We start from the raw sequence: 16,691 nt of genomic DNA, 5'->3' as shown, positions 1-16,691 counted from the left end.
AAACGTTTTCTGTAAGTCTTCACAACGTTTTCACACACTGTTGCTGGTATTTTGGCCCATTCCTCCATGCAGATCTCCTCTAGAGCAGTGATGTTTTGGGGCTGTCGCTGGGAAACACAGACTTTCAACTCCCTCCAAAGATTTTCTATGGGGTTGAGATCTGGAGACTGGCTAGGCCACTCCAGGACCTTGAAATGCTTCTTACGAAGCCACTCCTTCGTTGCCCGGGCGGTGTGTTTGGGATCATTGTCATGCTGAAAGACCCAGCCAAGTTTCATCTTCAACGCCCTTGCTGATGGAAGGAGGTTTTCACTCAAAATCTCACGATACATGGCCCCATTCATTCTTTCCTTTACACGGATCAGTCGTCCTGGTCCCTTTGCAGAAAAACAGCCCCAAAGCATGATGTTTCCACCCCCATGCTTCACAGTAGGTATGGTGTTCTTTGGATGCAACTCAGCATTCTTTGTTCTCCAAACACGACGAGTTGAGTTTTTACCAAAAAGTTCTAAGTTTCATCTGACCATATGACATTCTCCCAATCCTCTTCTGGATTATCCAAATGCACTCTAGCAAACTTCAGACGGGCCTGGACATGTACTGGCTTAAGCAGGGGGACACGTCTGGCACTGCAGGATTTGAGTCCCCTGGCGGCATAGTGTGTTACTGATGGTAGGCTTTGTTACTTTGGTCCCAGCTCTCTGCAGGTCATTCACTAGTTCCCCCCGTGTGGTTCTGGGATTTTTTGCTCACCATTCTTGTGATCATTTTGACCCACGGGGTGAGATCTTGCGTGGAGCCCCAGATCGAGGGACATTATCAGTGGTCTTGTATGTCTTCCATTTCCTAATAATTGCTCCCACAGTTGATTTCTTCAAACCAAGCTGCTTACCTATTGCAGATTCAGTCTTCCCAGCCTGGTGCAGGTCTACAATTTTGTTTCTGGTGTCCTTTGACAGCTCTTTGGTCTTGGCCATAGTGGAGTCTGGAGTGTGATTGTTTGAGGTTGTGGGCAGGTGTCTTTTATACTGATAACAAGTTCAAACAGGTGCCATTAATACAGGTAACGAGTGGAGGACAGAGGAGCCTCTTAAAGAAGAAGTTACAGGTCTGTGAGAGCCAGAAATCTTGCTTGTTTGTAGGTGACCAAATACTTATTTTCCACCATAATTTGCAAATAAATTCATTAAAAATCCTACAATGTAATTTACTGGATTTTTTTCTCTCAATTTGTCTATCATAGTTGACGTGTACTCATGATGAAAATTACAGGCCTCTCTCATCTTTTTAAGTGGGAGAACTTGCACAATTGGTGGCTGACTAAATACTTTTTTTCCCCACTGTATCACAGTCAAATATACAGGATACAAACATTCCATTCCAGCTAAACAATGAATATATGTTCATACACACCTAAAATCTATCAATTAAAAATATGAGAACAGTAATATTTTACACACACATGAAGGTGCCTATAAGCAATCATTTCTGGTGAAGAAACACAAATATGACAAATTGGTGGATGTAGCTTTTTGGAAATAAACTTCATATATTAGACCATATTTTACTACATTACTTTGTCCCTTTAAATGATCTTCCTGTGGTGATGTGTATTGAAGTAATTTAAGCTTTGATAATGACTCTTATTTTCAGGATCATTTAAATTAAAGGGAAGCAGATTGGTCCATCAAGTCATTTAGACAGTGGGGAGATGGTCGATTAGCTAGCCTGCCCACTGCCCTGCCCACTGCCCTGCCCACTGCCCTGCCCACTGCCCTGCCCACTGCCCTGCCCACTGTCTGGCTATCTATCAGCCTACACACTGCCTGGCTGTCTATTAGCCTATACCCTATTCCCTATATAGTCCGTAGAGCCCTATGTGCCCTGGTCAAAAGTAGTGCACTAGAAAATGAATAAGGTGCCATTTGGGATGCAGGCCATGTCTGTGTGCCCGTCTCTTCATTTTATAATGTTACTCTCTTAGCCACGACAGCCGAGACATCTCTTTGGGGTAATTGAAACTTCTGTAGAGAATTAATGTTGTGTGATTATTCATGGCACACAGACAGGCAGACAGGCAGACAGGCAGACAGGCAGACAGGCAGGCAGGCAGACAGGCAGACAGGCAGACAGGCAGACAGGCAGACAGGCAGACAGGCCAGTGGCAGGACAGATTAGCATCCTGGGTCTGAGAGGCTAAATAAACGAACGGGTGCTGAAGTCAGACTAACTGAGCAGAACAGAAGCAGAGCAGCTGCTGCTGGGCAACGTGACAGAGCAGAACCATAGAACTAGAATGAATAGAACATAGAAATTGAATCATCAGATTCATTAGAATCTTTAGAATCGTTAGTATTTCATTCTTATTCTATGGACTGGAACTTTGGTCATTGTAATTTATGAGCAGAACTTTCCATTCATCAGAACATAAAGCATTGTCATGGAGGGTGTAGTTAGTGGCAGCATGTCAGTCCATCCGGCTTGGATCTGGTACAGCTGGATGGGAATGTGGAGGGATGCGGAGAGATGTGTGTGTGTCAGGAAGGAGATAAGATAGCCAGAAGGATGTATGTCACACAAGGAGGAAGAGATCCCATTTTGGTGACACACCCAATTCCTCCTCTTCCATCGATCAATAAACGTGATTCAATTGGATTCAATTCATCCATAGAGCCTGGAGGATCTGGCCTCCAATTGAGCTTTCTAAACCACACTGAAAATAACGGAGTTTTTTTTTTTCTAAGGCCATTTGGTACTGAGATCCAGATTTCACTGCCTGCCAAGAGACTAACTCACTGAGTCACGACTGAAGCGGCCTCACAACTAACTGAACTTTCCTCTATTGTCTCCATTCAATCTGAACGTCCTCTCATATCTGTGAACTTGACAGCGACAAATAGAGATGAAAAATGTCTTTGCCCATCAGATGGTCATACTTTGACTGATCCTTCAAAGCTTCTGTAGCCGAAATGAGTGTGGAGAGAGACAAAGGGTTTGGACATAACCTTAAAATAATCTTAGACATAACCATAACCGTACAGATACAGTTTGTATGGCCACATGCTTGGACTCTTGCATCAGGTATTTATTGTTAGGAGGAATATCCATCAGAGACTGTTTGCGGATTATCCCATGTTTAATATCAAGTTTACTGTCAAAGTACCTATCCAAGACGGCCCCCCATGTCGCCTGACAGCTCAGGTGACAGGTCAGGTGACAGGTCAGGTGGTTACCAGCTGACCATATTAAAGATTGCCACCACACACACTCACCACACCAAACAATTCATTGTGCATGGTTACATGTACAGGTCAGATTATCGGATAGTCAGATTATCGGATAGTCAGATTATCGGATAGTCAGATTAATATAATAGTTAGTTTAAAACGTTTACATGCTTTGCAAGAAGAACGATTTCCCTAATAATCCTGTTTACATGGAAACATCTTAAATCAGGCTACTCAAATCACATTTTATTTGTCACGTGCGCCGAATACAACAGGTGTAGACCTTACAGTGAAATGCTTACAAGCCCTTAACCAACAATGCAGTTTTAAGAAAAATAAGTGTTAAGTAAAAAATTGATAAGTAAAAATAAAAAAAGAAGAAAAAAATTTTTTTTTACTAATAATTAAAGAGCAGCAGTCAAATAAAATAACAGTAGGGAGGCTATATACAGGGGGTACCGGTACAGAGTCAATGTGCGGGGGCACTGGTTAGTCGAGGTAATTGAGGTAATATGTACATGTGGGTAGAGTTAAAGTGACTATGCATAGATAATAAACAGATGGGACTTTTGATAAATGCAGAAAATCGCCCAATCAAAATAAATGTTCTACCACAGTGACCATGTTATTTTTTGCCAATACTTGTTTATTCTTAATAAGTTCTTATGAGTTCTATGTTCCTAATAATTTGAAAGATTGCTCAGAAAACCAGGTGTTTTAATTGGCTAATGCTTATTTAGATGATGACCTTACAATATGCAGAGTAAGGCTTTTACATGATTATTGCCACACTCGGCCCACTGCCATAATCACTTTCATTTCCAATGTGTTAGTGTGATTGTAAATAAACTCATTGTCTGGCAGCCATCGTCCCAGTACACTCCAGCATGCGTCATTGAATGAAGTGAGTTCTCGATCTGAATATCTGATGTTTTGCAGTTCCTTACTTATCAGATGTGTTTGAACCTTACTTTTGATGCATTACTGCCCTATTCTTTGGATGTTGATACTTTTCCTTTAGCATTTAGCATATTGTTCATTCAAGTACTGCTGCCTACCTCTTTGTTGAAGAGTTATGTGAGATGTTATATTGCTTTAGCATTTAGCCTTTAGCCTATTGGCCACTTAAATTACTGCCATTTCAGTTAGCTACTTTTAGCACTTTATGGTATCGTTGAACTGTGTCGCCGGGGTAACTGGAGCCTGATGGACGATGATGTCGGATATGATAACTGCCACTTGTTTCCTGTTGTTCTCAGAACCATTCTATAACTTCAATGACGATTGACCTGCCTAAATAAAACCCATCAAAATGATCAAAGAGAAACCTAGACCATTTCTTACAGAGACCATTTTATTGTGAAATGAACTCACTTGAACGTGTGTGCGCGCCACCGTGTGTGTGTGTGTGTGTGTGTGTGTGTGTGTGTGTGTGTGTGTGTGTGTGGCGTGTGTGCGTGTGTGAGTGTGTGAGTGTGTGTGTGTGTGTGCGTGTGCGTGTGCGAGTGTGTGTGTGTGTGTGTGTGTGTGTGTGCGAGTGTGTGTGTGTGTGTGTGTGTGTGTGTGTGTGTGTGTGTGTGTGTGTGTGTGTGTGTGTGTGTGTGTGTGTGTAGACAGTCAGGCCGAAGGAGGGTTGGAAGGTGTACAGCTCGGCCCAGGATGCAGATGGCAGGTGTATCTGTACGGTGGTGGCTCCTGAACAGAACCTCTGCTCCAGAGATGCCAAGGGAAGACAGATCCTCCAGCTAATGGAGAAGGTACTGGACACACACACACTGATACACACACACACACACACACTGATACACAAACACACACTGTAGCTCAGTTGGTAGAGCATGGCGCTTGCAACGCCAATGTTGTGGGTTCGATTCCCACGGGGGGCCTGTATTATTAAAAAAAAATATATATATATATATATATAAAAAAACATGTATGCACTCACTAACTGTAAGTCGCTCTGGATAAGATCGTCTGCTAAATGACTAAAATGTAAAATGTACTGATACACACACACTGATACACACACACTGATACACACACACACACACACACATACACACACACTGATACACACACACTGATACACACTGATACAAAACAGATAGACTGATACTGATACACATACACTGACACACACACACACACACACACACACATTGATACACACACACTGATATACACACACACTAATACACACACACACACACTGATACACACACACTAATACACACACTGATACACACACACTAATACACACACACTGATACACACACACACTGATACACACACACTAATACACACACACTGATACACACACACTAATACACACACACTGATACACACTCACTGATACACACACACTGATACACACATACTGATACACACACACACACTGATACACACACACTGATATACACACACACTAATACACACACTGATACACACACACTGATACACACACACTGATACACACACACGAATACACACACACTGATACACACACTGATACACACACACTGATACACACTCACTGATACACACACACTGATACACACATACTGATACACACACACACACTGATACACACACACTGATATACACACACTGATACACACACACTGATACACACACACTAATACACACACACTGATACACACACACTGATACACACTCACTGATACACACACACTAATACACACACACACACACACATTGATACACACACACTGATATACACACACACTAATACACACACACACACACTAATACACACACACTGATACACACACACTGATACACACACACTGATACACACACACTGATACACACACACTAATACACACACACTGATACACACTCACTGATACACACACACTGATACACACATACTGATACACACACACACACTGATACTCACACACTGATATACACACACACTAATACACACACTGATACACACACACTGATACACACACACTGATACAAACACACTGATATACACATACTGATACAAACACACACACTGATACACACACACTGATATACACACACACTAATACACACACTGATACACACACACTGATACACACACACTGATACACACACACTAATACACACACACTGATACACACACACACTGATACAAACACACTGATATACACATACTGATACAAACACACACACTGATACACACACACTGATATACACACACACTAATACACACACTGATACACACACACTGATACACACACACTGATACACACACACTAATACACACACACTGATACACACACACACTGATACAAACACACTGATATACACATACTGATACACACACACACACTAATACACACACACTGATACACACACACACTGATACAAACACACTGATATACACATACTGATACAAACACACACACTGATACACACACACTGATATACACACACACTAATACACACACTGATACACACACACTGATACACACACACTGATACACACACACTAATACACACACACTGATACACACACACACTGATACAAACACACTGATATACACATACTGATACACACACACACACACACTGATACACACACACTGATATACACACACACTAATACACACACTGATACACACACACTGATACACACACACTAATACACACACACTGATACACACTCACTGATACACACACACTGATACACACATACTGATACACACACACACACTGATACACACACACTGATATACACACACACTAATACACACACTGATATACACACACACTAATACACACACTGATACACACACACTGATACACACACACTAATACACACACACTGATACACACACTGATACACACACACTGATACACACTCACTGATACACACACACTGATACACACATACTGATACACACACACACACTGATACACACACACTGATATACACACACTGATACACACACACTGATACACACACACTAATACACACACACTGATACACACACACTGATACACACTCACTGATACACACACACTAATACACACACACACACACACATTGATACACACACACTGATATACACACACACTAATACACACACACACACACTGATACACACACACTAATACACACACACTGATACACACACACTGATACACACACACTGATACACACACACTGATACACACACACTAATACACACACACTGATACACACTCACTGATACACACACACTGATTCACACATACTGATACACACACACACACTGATACACACACACTGATATACACACACACTAATACACACACTGATACACACACACTGATACACACACACTGATACACACACACTAATACACACACACTGATACACACACACACTGATACAAACACACTGATATACACATACTGATACAAACACACACACATACACACACACTAATACACACACTGATACACACACACTGATACACACACACTGATACACACACACTAATACACACACACTGATACACACACACACTGATACAAACACACTGATATACACATACTGATACACACACACACACTGATACACACACACTGATATACACACACACTAATACACACACACTAATACACACACTGATACACACACACTGATACACACACACTGATACACACACACTAATACACACACACTGATACACACACACACTGATACAAACACACTGATACACACACAATGACACACACACTGATACACACAAACACACACTCATTATGAACCAACTTCATTAGCATTACTCATCTATGATGATAATGTATGAAACATGTATTTTATCTGTAGAGCGCACCAGGGTAGTGAGTCTAGGTAATTCACTGTGGTCCAGTGTGGTAAAGTTAACACTAATGTACAAGCATCCCTTAGGGGAGTTTCAACCGGGCCATTTCAGGATCCCACCATTGGAGTCAGAGGAGCATGGATAATATAACCCTGTCTGTGTCCCAAATGGCACCCTAGTGCCTATATAGTGCACTACTTTAGACATAGGGCTTTTGAAAGGTGCCATTTTGGGATGCACATACAGAGTTTGAATGCGATGCCACTTTGCGGGTGGAAACACAGTGGTGATAGAGGAATCGTTGTAACTGTTGGCTGCTCTTGGTTTCAGATACCCATTCCACACCAACTGATGAGCTATGGGTTATTTCAATGAGCCAGTACTATTTACTTGACTTTTATAATATATTTGGATTTGTTTAACACTTTTTTGGTTACTACATGATTCCATATGTGTTATTTCATAGTTTTGAGGTCTTCACTATTATTCTACAATGTAGAAAATAGTAAAAAATAAAGAAAAACCCTTGAATGAGTAGGTGTGTTCAAACTTTTGACCGGGAGTTAATGTAAGATTTTGAAGAAAATAAAACAGATACGATGATATAAAGTGATCTATAACGGCGCATTGGTCTGCGATGCTTTATCCTAGAAACAAGCTGTAAAATACCCGGGAAAGACGTGACTCAAATCAAATCAAATCAAATCAAATTTTATTGGTCACATGCGCCGAATACAACAGGTGCAGACATTAGAGTGAAATGCTTCCTTTAGAAAGAAAGACGTGACTCCGATGCGTATGGGGATATCACGATGCCGCCCCTCATCTCTGATTCTCTGCCGCTCTGCAATATCAACCCATAGGCTATTCAGTGTCTCAATCAAATGATCCATAGCCTATAGGCCAGGGGTACTGAAGTACTATTTGAGAAGGTCCGGTCACACAAATGTCCTAGGTGGCAAAGGTCCAGATGGATAATGTAATTTATCGGCGTAGTAATAAACCCCAACACCAGACTGTTCACACCCCTCTTGATGGCGGAGAGAAAATGTTGTAGTTTTAAAGCTATTTTCCCGCAATTCTACGCATTCTTCCATGTCTTATGTGTGTTTATATGATACCGGGGTCGAAGCCCGACCAAAAAAAACACACATAAATTCAAATAAAAACATAATGTTTTTGGGACCTGTGGTCCGTATTGACCACGTTCTGGGTCCGGATCCGGTAGGCTATGAAGTGCATGCTCGGAGAAGCACAGAGCAAAGTTATATTTCAATGAAAATGTACTTCCTTCCTGAGTCTTTTGCGCTGCTGGGATGGTGTAAATAAAACCAGGCTGCATTAAAAACTGCAATGGATATTCCAACCCTGAGCCCCTGACCTGCTCTGCTCTTGATGATCAAAAAAGTTTTTGTGTCACGATCGTTGTAAGAGGCAGACCAAGGCACAGCGTGATAGGCGTACATCTTTTAATGAGTACTTTACACCAACAACAAAACGATACGTGAAGTCTAAAGGTTCACCAACACAAACCTATACAGAACAAGATCCCACAATACTAAAGTGCCAAAAGGCTGCCTAAGTATTAACCCCAATCAGAGACAACGAGCTACAGCTGTCTCTGATTGGGAACCACCCTGGCCAACATAGATATGAACGATCTAGAACAGACCCAATGAAAACTAAACATAACAAGTCCACACCCTGGCTCAACATTTATACGGATATGATTATATCAAGTGATCTATAACAGCGCGTTGGTCCGCGATGCTTTATCCTAGAAACAAGCTGTAAAATACCCGGGAAAGACGTGACTCCGATGCATATGGAGATATCATTGTTTTGTTTCTTTGACAGTCAGAGGTTGACTTTGCTTGGGAAGTAATCTAATTATGTCACTATCATTTGATTAAGCTATTCACTTTCTGTACTATTTGAAGATGCTTAAACCTAGACAGCTTTTAGGGAAACACTTGTGACCTTCTCTGGGTTAAACCACGGAAGAAGAGTAGCCAGCAGTTAAAGCTTACATTTTTCTGCGTCAGTAGGCCTACTCTGTCTGGGGTGGAGAGGTAGGCCTAACTTTTGAAAGTACCATGCTGAGATTCCTAATGACGTCTCAGATTTATCTTGGCCAGGACGCTCTTGAAAAAGAGATTTCAAATCTCAATGAGCCCTTCCTGGTTAAATAAAAAAATATAAAACAAAAATGTAATTATTTGCAAACCGGGACAGTTTCGTTGCAACCAAGACACACCGATTTGGCATTGGAGAAACATAAGATGAACACATAGGCCTATCTCTCTGTCCATTCTTAGCCTGTAATTTCGGTAATTTGTGTGGTATAAAAAAAGATTCCTCTAATATGCAAAATAAGGTAGAATTGCATGAAATTATTATAAAAGTTATTTTTTTCTCGGATGATAGATTCATACAATGCTTTTGCTATAAAGTAGATATTCCCACCCCTACTCTTGTCCACGGTGGTCTGCGAACCCACAACCTTCTGGCCCACAGCCCTGAGGGCTATAATATTATTTGGACGAAGAACAGTTTCTAAAACGGCATATCTAAGAAGTGAGGGTAAACGGTAGACGTGTTCTCTGCTATCCACTTTGTTTAAATTCTTTTTTTGTGTTATAGGAGAGGGTTTAGGTAAAATATATTTTGGCCATATAACCCTTTTTATAAATAATGTTCCCAAACTTGATGGAAAAATACAAAAGTACTACAGAGGTTTGATCCTGTGGAGGGACAGAATCCTCATTCTCTTCTTCTATGGTGCAGAACATCTATTGTCTTCTTCTCTTGTCCCCTAGGTCCAGAACATGTCCCAGTCCATTGAGGTACTGAACCTGCGGACCCAGAGAGACTTCCAGTACATCATGAGGATGGAGGGCCAGTTCAAAGGGCTAAGGTCAAAGTTCAGACAGGTAGAGGCCGACAGGAAGACACAGGTCAACAGAAACTTTCAGGTGTGAAAAATACAGATTTGTTTCTGGTTGTTATACGGTTCTGACCTCGCTTTCACCAGAACATGACCTTATTATATGGTATTTTATCAGAACATGACCTTATAACGTCTTTAACCAGAACATTACATTATAGTAATTTAGCAGACGCTCTTATCCAGAACGACATAGAGGAGCAATTAGGGTTAAGTGCCTTGCTCAAGGGCACATCGACACCAATGTGCTTACCCACTAGGCTACCTGCCGCTAAGCTACATTATAAAGTCTTTAACCAGAACATGACCTTATTATAACGTCTTTAACCCGAACATGACCTTATTATAACGTCTTTAACCAGAATTGCATTAACTTCAACCAAATCGAAACTGAACTGACCTGAATCAAACTAAACCATGTGTATCCTCCCCTTCCTCCAGGAGTTGAAGGGTAAGATGGAGGCCCTGCAGCCTCTGATCCAGGTGTTGGAACAGTACAAGACAGATGCCCAGCTCATCACCCAGTTTAAACAGGAGATCAGGAACCTCTCCATGGTGCTCACAGCCATCCGGGAGGAGATAGGAGCCTATGACTCTGAGGAACTACAACAGAGGGTCCTGAATCTGGAGAGCAGGCTACGCAACTGCATGAGCAAACTCAGTGAGTTACACACACACACACACACACACACACACACACACACACACACACACACACACACACACACACACACACACACACACACACGCATGTAGGCACGTGCACACACACAAATCAAATCAAATGTTATTTGTCACATGCGCCGAATACAACAGGTGTAGACCTTACCGTTAAACGCTTACTTACAAACCCTTAACCAACAATGCAGAGTTAAAAAGTAAGAACAATTTGCTAAATTAAAAAAGTAAATAGTAACACAATAAAATAACAATAACGAGGCTATAAACAAGGAGTAGCGGTACTAAGTCAATGTGCGGGAGTACGAGGTAGTTGAGGTAATAACAAGGCCATATACAAGGAGTAGCGGTACCAAGTCAATGTGCGGGAGTACGAGGTAGTTGAGGTAATAACAAGGCCATATACAAGGAGTAGCGGTACCAAGTCAATGTGCGGGAGTACGAGGTAGTTGAGGTAATAACAAGGCCATATACAAGGAGTAGCGGTACTAAGTCAATGTGCGGGAGTACGAGGTAGTTGAGGTAATAACAAGGCCATTTACAAGGAGTAGCGGTACCAAGTCAATGTGCGGGAGTACGAGGTAGTTGAGGTAATAACAAGGCCATATACAAGGAGTAGCGGTACTAAGTCAATGTGCGGGAGTACGAGGTAGTTGAGGTAATAACAAGGCCATATACAAGGAGTAGCGGTACCAAGTCAATGTGCAGGGGTACGAGGGAGTTGAGGTAATAACAAGGCTATATACAAGGAGTAGCGGTACCAAGTCAATGTGCGGGGGTAAGAGGGAGTTGAGGTAATAACAAGGCTATATACAAGGAGTAGCGGTACCAAGTCAATGTGCAGGGGTACGAGGGAGTTGAGGTAATAACAAGGCTATACACAAGGAGTAGCGGTACTAAGTCAATGTGCGGGGGTACGAGGGAGTTGAGGTAATAACAAGGCTATACACAAGGAGTAGCGGTACCAAGTCAATGTGCGGGAGTACGAGGGAGTTGAGGTAGTATGTACATACTGTATGCACACACACAGGTAGGAACTGGAGAGCAGACTATGCAACTGGAGGAGCAAACTCAGGGAGTTACACACAGACACCATTGTACCCATAACAATGGAAATATACAGTATTGTAGAAATATGGAGTACATATCGTAGAAATATAAAGTATTTTAGAAATATACGGTACATATCATATAAATATACAGTACATATCATATAAATATACAGTACATATCATAGAAATATACAGTACATATCATAGAAATATACAGTACATATCATAGACATATACAGTACATATTAATAAATATACAGTACATATCATATAAATATACAGTACATATCATATCATATAAATATACAGTACATATCATATAAATATACAGTACATATTAATAAATATACAGTACATATCATATAAATATACAGTACATATCATAGAAATATACAGTATTTTAGAAATATACAGTACATATCATAGAAATATACAGTACATATCATAGAAATATACAGTACATATTAATAAATATACAGTACATATCATAGAAATATACAGTACATATCATAGAAATATACAGTACATACAGTGCCTTCAGAAAGTATTCACACCCCTTGACTTTTTCCACATTTTGTTGTTACAGCCTGAATTAAATATTGATTTAAATAGAGATTTTTTTTGTCACTGGCCTACACACAATACCCCATAATGTCAAAGTGGAATTATGTTTTTTTTTTTTCATGTTTACCAATTAATAAAAAACGAAATGCTGAAATGTCTTGAGTCAATAAGTATTCAACCCCTTTGTTATGGAAAGCCTAAATAAGTTCAGGAGTAAACATTTGATTAACAATTCACATAAGTTGCATGGACTCACTCTGTGTGCAATAATAGTGTTTAACATGATTTTTGAATGACTACCTCATATCTGTACCCCACAAATACAATTACCTGTAAGGTCCCTCAGTCGAGCAGTGAATTTCAAACACAGATTCAACCACAAAGACCGGGAGGTTTTCCAATGCCTTGCAAAGAAGGGCACCTATTGGTAAATGGGTTAAAAAAAAAAAGAAAAAAGCAGACATTGAATATCTTTGAGCATAGTGAAGTTATTAATTACACTTTGGATGGTGTATCAATACACCCAGTCACTACAAAGATACAGGCGTCCTTCCTAACTCAGTTGCCGGAGAGGAAGGAAACCGCTCAGGGAATTCACCATGGGGCCAATGGTGACTTTAAAACAGTTACAGAGTTTAATGGCTGTGATAAGAGAATCGAGGATGGACCAACAAAATTCTAGTTACTCCACAATACAAACCTAAATGACAGTGAAAAGAAGGAAGCCTGTTTTTTTTCAAAACATGGATCCTGTTTGCAACAAGGCACTAAAGTAATACTGCAAAAAATGTGTCAAAGCAATCAACTTTTTGTCCTGAATAAAAAAAAGTTGTGTTTGTGGCAAATTCAATATAACACATTACTGAGTACCACTCTCCATATTTTCGAGCATAGTGGTGTCTGCATCATGTTATGGGTATGCTTGTAATCGTTAAGGACTGGGGAGTTTTTCAGCATAAAAAATAAATGCAATGGAGGCAAAATCTCAGAGGAAAACCTGGTTGTCTGCTTTCCACCAGACACTGGGAGATTAATTCACCTTTCAGTAGGACAATAACCTAAAACACAAGACCAAATCTACACTGGAGTTGCTTACTAAGAAGACAGTGAATGTTCCTGAGTGGCCTAGTTACGGTTTTGACTTAAATATGCTTTACAATATATGGCAAGACTTGAAAATGACTGTCTAGCAATGATCAACAACCAACTTCACAGAGGTTGAAGAATTTTTAAAAGAATAATGTGCCAATATTGTACAATCCAGGTGTGCAAAACTCTGAGACTTGCCCAGAAAGACTCAAATAAAATACAATTGTATTTGTCACATGCGCCGAATACAACAGGTGTAGACCTTACTGTGAAATGCTTACTTACAAGCCCTTAACCAACAATGCAGTTCAAGAAATAGAGTCAAGAAAATATTTACTAAATAAACTAAAGTAAAAAAACAAACCAAAAAGTAACACAAGAAAACTACAGAACAATAACGAGGCTATATACAGGGGGTACCGGTACCGAGTCAATATGCAGGGGTACAGGTTAGTCGAGGTAATTTGTAAAGTGACTATGTATAGATAATAAACAGTGAGTAGCAGCAGTGTAAAAACAATGTATTTGATTAATTGTTCAGCAGTCTTATGGCTTGGGGGTAGAAGCTGTTAAGGAGCCTTTTGGACCTAGACTTGGTGCTCCGGTACTGCTTGCCGTGCGATAGCAGAGAGAACAGTCTATGACTTGGGTGACTGGAGTCTTTGACAATTTCTTGGGCCTTCCTCTGGCAATGCCTAGTATATAGGTCCTGGATGGCAGGAAGCTGGGCCCCAGTGATGTAGTGGGCCGTACGCACTACCCTCTGTAGCACCTTACTGTCAGATGCCGAGCAGTTGCCATACCAGGCAGTGATGCAACCGGTCAGGATGCTCTCGATGGTGCAGCTGTATAACTTTTTGAGGATCTGGGAAACAATGTCAAATTTTTTCAGTCTCCTGAGGGGGAAAAGGTGTTGTCGTGCCGTCTTCACAACTGTCTTGGTGTGTTTGGACCATGATAGTTTGTTGGTGATGTGGACACCAAGGAACTTGAAACTCTCGACCCGCTCCACTACAGCACGTCAATGTTAATGGGGGCCTGATCAGCTCCTTTGTCTTGCTCACATTGAGGGAGAGGTTGTTGTCCTGGCACCACACTGCCAGGTCTCTGACCTCCTCCCTATAGGCTGTCTCATCATTGTCGGTGATCAGGCCTACCACTGTTGTGTCGTCAGCAAATTTAACACAGTTGTGGTTGAACAGGGAGTACAGGAGGGCACTAAGCACGGACCCCTGAGGGGCCCCAGTGTTGAGGATCAGCGTGGCAGATATGTTGTTACCTACCCTTAGCACCTGGGGCGGCCCGTCAGGAAGTCCAGGTTCCAGTTGCAGAGGGAGGTGTTTAGTCCCAGGGTCCTTAGCTTAGTGATGAGCTTTGTGGGCACTATGGTGTTGAACCCTGAGCTGTAGTCAATGAACAGCATTCTCACATAGGTGTTCCTTTGTCCACGTGGGAAAGGGCAGTGTGGAGTGCGATTGAGATTGCTTCATCTGTGGATCTGTTGGGGCGGTATGCGAATTGGAGTGGGTCTAGGGCAGGGTTCTTCAATTCCGGTCCTGGAGGGCCGAAACACCTCTGTTTTTCATCCTCTCCTTCTAATCAGGGGCTAATTCAGACCTGGGACACCAGGTGAGTGCAATTAACTACCAGGTAGAAATAAAAAACAGAAGTGTTTCGGCTCTCCAGGACCGGAATTGAAGAACCCTGGTCTAGGGTTTCCGGCATGATGGTGTTGATGTGAGCCATGACCAGCCTTTCAAAGCACTTCATGGCTACCGAGGTGAGTGCTACAGGGCGGTAATCATTTAGGCAGGGCTGTAATCGCTACCAAAGGTGATTCTAACATGTATTGACTCAGTGGTGTGAATACTTATGTAAATGAGATATTTCTGCATTTTATTTTCAATGAATTTGCACACATTTAAAAAAAAAATTGTTTTCAATTTGTCATTGTGGGGAGATGGGGTGATAAAATATATATTTAATCAATTTTGAATTCAGGCTGTAACACAACAACATGTGGAGGATTACTTTATACTATTCCAGGTATTCCTTAAAGAGGTAGGGTTTCAAGTGTCTCCGGAAGGTGGTCAGTGACTCCGCTGTCCTGGAGTCGTGGGGAGCTTGTTCCACCATTGGAGTGTCAGAGCAGCAAATAGCTTTGACTGGGCTGAGCGGGAACTGTGCTTATGTAGAGGTAGGGGAGCTAGCAGGCCAGAGGTGGATGAACGCAATGCCCTCGTTTGGGTGTAGGGACTGATCAGAGCCTGAAGGTAAGGAGGTGCCGTTCCCCTCACAGCTCCGT

General features: G+C 41.4%; 1 pseudogene; it reads left to right on the top strand.

The window, feature by feature from the left end:
* Positions 1-4,960: 4,960 nt before the first annotated feature.
* LOC123489292 overlaps positions 4,961-16,691 on the top strand; it is a 24,699-nt pseudogene continuing 12,968 nt past the window's right edge.

This window comes from Coregonus clupeaformis, unplaced genomic scaffold (genome assembly GCF_020615455.1).
Source record: "Coregonus clupeaformis isolate EN_2021a unplaced genomic scaffold, ASM2061545v1 scaf2979, whole genome shotgun sequence".
NCBI classification, from domain to species: Eukaryota; Metazoa; Chordata; class Actinopteri; order Salmoniformes; family Salmonidae; genus Coregonus; species Coregonus clupeaformis.
The sequence above is the reverse complement of the archived record's forward strand: the minus strand, read 5'-3'. Positions and strand labels throughout refer to the sequence as shown.